The following is a 6,891-nucleotide window of genomic DNA, read 5'->3' on the forward strand; positions in this document are numbered from 1 at the left end:
AGTCATGACAGTAGTTTGCTTATTATGTGAAATATAATGCTACATTTCAGATGAACTCCAGACCAGCCTTTGCATTGACGTTTGCTGTTGCGTTAGCTATCTGGCCTCTGACATTTATCCTAGCTTTACCATTAACTGAAAAATGCCCCTCCCAATTTCACTGCAAATAGACTACTAGGCTGTATTGGTTGGATATCATTTGGCTAATGTGTTAATTAGCCTAGTTACTGACTGACTAGGCGTACAGTTATTCATGTTTTTGTTATTGCATTTCAGGTGGAGTGGGAGTAAGATCACTAGAAAGCAGTAGTAAGTAAGTAAGTAAGTAACCTTAAAAAAAATGACCATGAGTACTTTATACAAAACTTTATTGCATTTGGTGGTCATCTCCCAAATATGACCATTTAAACCCTTGATAGTTGTATCCTTCCTTAGGAAACTGTCTGCTGATAGCTGACAACAGGTTGGCCGGTTTTTTGATGTGCTGTTCTAGAGTTCCATGTTCCAGTAGACTGGGAATAAGGGGATGACGTGTTCGTTTTTATGAAAGTCTAGGAGACTTGGAGGGAGGAGAGTGCATGAGTTTGAGTGAGTACAGTAAATCCAATCCAACCAGTTGCCCTAGATAATAAGCAATACGTCCCAAGTGGGTGTGGTATATGGTCAATATACTGTGACTAAGAGCTGTTCTTATGACGCAAGGAGTGCCTATATGCAGCTCTTAGCCGTGATATATTGGCCATATACCACAAACCCGAGGTGCCTTATTGCTATTATAAACTGGATACCAACGTAATTAGTGCAGTAAAAATAAATGTTGTCATACATGCAGTATACGGTCTGATATACCACAGCTGTCAGCCAGCATTCAGGGCTTGAACCACCCAGTTTAGAATATGCTATATATCATTACCATAGTAAAGGAGGTTTACGTAGTGCATAAAGTATATTACCACCAGCAGAGCTTACTTCTCTGTTCTCTGGAGAGATCGCAGGTACAGTAGTTGGGCTGAAGGCTTTGGAGGTCCTTGGAATATGATGTCTCTTTAGCACCTGTAGAGAGATAGATAAAGGTACTAAATGCTCTTGAAAGAGAAAGCAAAAGTTAACATTTATATTGTTGATTGAGGATTATAAGGGTCCAAAGACTCTGACCCCTAAGCCCTCACCCCTGACCACCCATTGGCCCAGGGCCTCCTGCAAAACTATCTAATCACAGTATATCTGACAGGAGTAGACAGGTTTATGGTATATAGGTCTTCTCCACTCCTCATATGAGCGGAGTATTAGCTATACATATTTTTAAATATGCATGACTTACTGACATGGAATGCTCCATGTTCCTGCCTGTAGCAGGCCTCAAACTGGATGCAGGGATATGTCCAGCCTTGGAGTATTGTTTTATTCACCTCCACCAGGCACCTGGAAATCATGACAAACCCTCATAGATTAATAAAGAAAATGGTTACTGTATTTAGTCAATTGAAGTCATGACAGCCATAGGTTCTCATAGATTAATAAAGAAAATGGTTACTGTATTTAGTCAATTGAAGTCATGACAGCCATAGGTTCTTTACACAGGAGTGTACAGGTTTTCGTTACTCTTTCAGTCACCAATAAATAAACAGGCAGTGGAATGAAGTAGCATTATGTACCTTTCATTACCAAAGCTGTGTTAGCATTTACTTCATATGTTGCTTTACAATCCTACCATTTTGTTAGTATCATTGATCTAAATGGGCAGTTCACATACAATATCCAATTCATAAGCACTGACTAATACCTCTAGTGTCAATTGGTGGTCTGGCAGCATGCTGCTTTCTAGTGATCTTACTCCCTCTCCACCTGAAATGCAATAACAAAAACATGAAAAGCAATACACCTCGTCAGTCAGTAACTTGACTAACTAGGCTAATTAAACACTCATGTAAATGTGCACATCCGCCAAATGATACCTCCTTGCATCTGCAAAAACCTGAGCCTTACTTATGATTCAGTACTACACCAATTGGTTGAATTATCTATTTACTAGCTAATTAAATGGTAACACAGGATAAAGATACACACTTAATACGTTAAAAACAGGTCCCTACCGGACTGACAACAATAAGGCTGCTTGTTCTAAAAGACATGGAGTGGGCGAGAGAGAGAGAGAGAGGGACAGAGACACTTAACGTTGGTACATTTAGAAACTACTCTCACTTAAAGTACTCCTATACTTTGTACACGAACCGCCGCCTGCTTGGAGTAAGAAATCATGAATATATTTATGCCGTGTATCTCTCTCTGAACCGGATCACCTTGGAAAGGGGGTTGGGCCTTTTCACGGCACGCCTGTAAGGCTTTGATTGTACAAAAATGGTTCAAACACGTCTTCTACTGTAGTTCCTCTCTGTAGTTGTCCGGTATCTGGTGGCTTGTCATGTTGTCCTGAACAGAACTACAGAGTTTATTCTCCTTCCATTCGATCTGGAAGATGCTTCTTTGAAGATAGGCTAGACAGCCGTGTCGATGGTTCCTAGTGGGGTGATGAGAGTAGCGTAATATGATGGTTTGAACAGAGTAGTAGAATGGTCCCACTTAAATTTAAATTCACTTTCGAAGATACTTTACTTAGGACAGCGAATCAGCCGTACCAGTGGTTGTCCGGGAGGTGAGTTTATCGTCAAAGTTCAGACCACTAAACGTGCAGCTGCAGCTCTACGTCTCTCTGGTCTGTTATGTTAATTTTGTTACCCATCATTTATGCAGTTTGTTTGAGAGGGGCAGTTCCGTCAGGCTGACACACTCTCTGACCTCACTCGGGGGCGTGACTTGTCACTTGTACAAAGTTATGTGAAACTATCTCTTATATTTCCTCAAATCACATCCCTCTCTTAAAAATACTTTCATAATTCTTTCATTTACAACGCATAGGATGGACACTTCACACATGTAGTGGGTATAATTTCCAAGTTACAGTATGTCCTTTATAACTTTTTTTATGATATCACAAAATTACATTAGTGTTCTGTAGATCGCCTCTGACCATTCCCCATGTTAGAAATATTGTTCCAGTATTTGCTTTAGAACGTGTTAGAGTTTCAGTAGGAAAAGTCTCTTAAAACAAAGACACATTCCTTTGGTGAACTTGGAGAGGGAGACCTACATCTTGTCTCCTTGATCTACAACAGGGCGTGAGGTGTTCCCTCCTTCACCCTCTGCGGGTGAGAGGGGATCTGGTTGAAGTTAATCATTGCAAACCTGATCTGACCTATTTGGATTCTCACAGGACACTCATGACAATACAATACCCAACCAACACAGTCTAGTAGTCTATTTGCAGTGGAATTGGGAAGAGCATTAGACTTTTCTGTCACCAATTAATAAATAAATAAGCAGTGGAATGAAGTAGTTTGACAAAAAGTGTTCAAAAGTCAGAAACAAGTCTTTAAATTATAGCTATAGTTTTCCTTTTCAAGAAACCTATTTAACGTTAGCTACATGGTGAAGTGATGTTGGTGGGAGTTAGCTAGCTACCATCCCCCTAGCAGTTTCCATTTAGCTAGCTAACATTAATGGTATTTATATAAACTATCAATCAGATGGTTAACTAGATTTGTTTTCCCCTCGTATCTAAAATTGCCTGGTAAAGCTAGGATGAATGTCAGTGGCCATATAGCTAACGCAACAGCGGCTGTCAATGCAAAGGCTGGTCTGGAATTCGTCTGAAATGTACCATTATATCATGATATTTCACATGATAAGCAAACTACTGTTATGACTTTTCACCCCCCCCAAAAAATCTATGTACACTGATAAAAGACGATTACCTTCATGTAGATCGTTTTGGTTTTCTTTACCTCATCTTCTCTTGCTCATGTGCGTAGGTACTTCCTAATATTTGATTGATGGAACAATCCAGCCAATGGTTAGACGGCTGTGGTTTTGGCAGAGGGAACTGGTTGGTCAGGAGTAAAAGGTCCTGCCCCAGAGTGCAAATCAAGATTTTACTTGCAAATCACTTCCTTCAAATTTACAAACCTTTCTACAACATGACAACAGTGAGAGAACTCAGTGTGTGCAGATTGAAAATCTGCAAGTGTATTTTTGATTCACAGCAGAATATTCATAGTCGTAAATGGATTTGCAATTATTCTGATAATAAATTATGCTTGCAAATCTTATTGAATTTATTCAAACGTCAAGTTGCAAGTTTTCGACCGTTGTTAAATCTTTCACATATTAAATTACACATTTACTAATCGTACTTGCAACCCCGAAACTCAATTTGCAACCACAAAATTTAAAAAGCAAAGTCAAGTAGTTCTGTCATTATAATCCCATATGGAAAGCGCTCTCCTTCGTTTCCTGACAGTTTACAGGCGGTTTGGAGGGAAAGAAAACCTGATAGTATTCGTAGGGTCCTGTTTGTTGAAATTGTATTAGGCCACAAGCAGTGACATTTGTGGAATTCAGAGAGGGAGGAAACTACTTAGCTGTGTGTTTGGGTATCCATTTTTTTTTTACTACGGTTGCTCAATATATCATACCTGAATTGGGGTAATACATGTTCTATGGCAGAGACTGCAGCTAACCCAGAAACACAACTTCAGGTTGCGGAGCTAGAAATGGCCTGACTATCATTCAGCTTATTAATTCAAGCATCCATACTGGTATAGTATTTATGACATAGAGCAGTTAGTAGAACATTAGCTATGTAACGTCATTGGGAAAATGCAGTATAGATGTTGCATTATGTAAAGATACAGATATAGATCTTTCAAATCTCTTTGTAGCTCAGACGGTTCTTTGAAGTTTAGGCAGCGATTTGAATTGGACTACAAAGACAGTATATGTTTCTGCTGTACAACTGCCAGGCATGAAGCTCTTGAGAGAAATAATACTTTTTCATCCTCCGACTGCTGTTTTTGATGCCCACTCTTCTTTGTCAGTGAACATGGGCACAATAAAGAAGTGATTTAGAATGAAAAGAAAAATATCAAAAGGAAAATTATGAAAATTATGAAATCTCTCACCTAGTGTTGTCAGAAGTAAAACACTGATAGTAAGCTGCTTAGTTAAATGTTGCTCTGAAGTCGTGTTTTGAGATTTCTCACCGAATCCACTGATATACTATATCGGTAGTTTGCTTTTTTTTATGGTAAAAATGTTTATATTAATGATTGGAGAACTTCTTTAGCACTCTTCACAGAAGTGATTAGACGCACACAAGTTTCAACCACCGTATGACTTTGTCAGTTATGTGGCAAAGCCAATTATATCTTGATGTATCTAAGTGTATGAAGTGATTGCATGTATTCACATCCCTAGCTTAGGGCTATTATTTATACATCCCAGCCTCTTTTGCGTCAATGCTTTGATATACACTGAGTGTACAAAACATTAGGAACACCTTCCTGATTTTGAGTTGCACCCATTTTTGCCCACAGAATAGCCTCAATTCGTCAGTGCATGGACTCTACAAGGTGTCGAAAGCGTTCCACAGGGATGCTGGCTTATGTTGACTCCAATGCTTCCCACAGTGGTGTCAAGTTGGCTGGATGTCCTTTGGGTGGTGGACCATTCTTGATACACTGGAAACTGTTATATGAAAAACCCAGCAGCGTTGCAGTTCTTGACACAAACCGGTAGGCCTTGCACCTTCTACAAAACCCCGTTCATGCGCACTTAACTCTTTTGTTCTGTTTCACCATCTGAACGGCACACATACACAATCCATGTCTTTATTGTTTCAAGGCTTGAAAAATCCTTTTTTAACCTGTATCCTCCTCTTTATCGACACTGATTGAAGTGGATTTAACATGTGACAACAATAAGGGATCATAAGAGTTCCTAATGTTTTGTAGACTCAGTAAGTCTAGTGCCCCATTTCTCCACTACTTCAGAAGAATGTTAATGACAGGGCCTGAGTAGATGCAGCATCATACTCTCTTCACATTATGCCTTACCATTCAATATCTCATTGTATTAATGCAGAGGAAGTTAGTATATACAGAACTGACAGAATATTCTGGAATGTTATGCCAATAAAGTATTTCTAATGCACTACACTTCTCAAAAGAACTGTCTCAAAATCTGTTCGATGTGTATTTCAAACCTTCATAGGTTGTAGGGGGCAACAAGGTGAGAGCATTTTAGAAAGCGAGGCTTTCAGTTTGACATTAACATTTTGGGGCTATTGATTGTCTTACTTTTGGAGACCGTAATCAGGGGTGTGATATCACAGGCACACAGCAGATCTACCTCTGAGAATTGATTAGCTTTAGACGAGAGTCATTGGTATTCCAGTCCTCACATGCCTTAGCTAGACAGACAGGGCCACCTTTTCTTCTAGGGTCAGTGGTGGTAGGAAAGGAGATAGTCAGAAAGGTCGTGGACAGAGGGAGAAAACAATGGGAGGGAAGGAGACAGGGAAAGAGAGGGAAACAGAGGAAAAAGGGAGAGAGATTTTCTTACAAAGCTGGCAGTACTGTCATTTTCATGTGTCACTTCTTGACAAGAACCCTCGCAAAACATACACAAAAAACACATTTTTCTTAACAGAATTTATATCTACTACATACCATGTACAGTACCAGTCAAAAGTTTGCACACACCTACTAATTCGAGGGATTTTCTTTATTTTCACTGTTTTCTACATTGGAGAATAACAGTGTAGACATCAACTATGAAATAACACATGGAATCCTGTAATAACCAAATCAAAATATTTTTTATATTTGAGATTCTTCAAAGTTTGCCTTGATGACAGCTTTGCACACTCTTGGCATTCTCTCAACCAGCTTAATGAGGTAGTCACCTTTAATGTATTTCAATTAACAGGTGTGCCTTGTTAAAAGTTAATTTGTGGAATTGTTTTACTTCTTAATGCGTTTGAGGCAATCAGTT

General features: G+C 39.2%; 1 long non-coding RNA gene across 1 annotated transcript; it reads right to left on the bottom strand.

Annotated features, from left to right (window-relative positions):
- Nucleotides 1-351: 351 nt before the first annotated feature.
- Nucleotides 352-3,907, bottom strand: LOC115166419 (uncharacterized). Its single transcript, XR_003870319.1, has 5 exons — nucleotides 3,813-3,907; nucleotides 1,784-1,845; nucleotides 1,322-1,422; nucleotides 970-1,053; nucleotides 352-559 (listed from the first exon to the last, which is right to left on the bottom strand). It is a non-coding gene; the product is annotated as an uncharacterized LOC115166419 (long non-coding RNA).
- Between the last annotated feature and the right edge of the window lie 2,984 nt (nucleotides 3,908-6,891).

The sequence above is a fragment of the Salmo trutta genome, chromosome 28 (genome assembly GCF_901001165.1).
Source record: "Salmo trutta chromosome 28, fSalTru1.1, whole genome shotgun sequence".
In the NCBI taxonomy this organism is placed as follows: Eukaryota; Metazoa; Chordata; class Actinopteri; order Salmoniformes; family Salmonidae; genus Salmo; species Salmo trutta.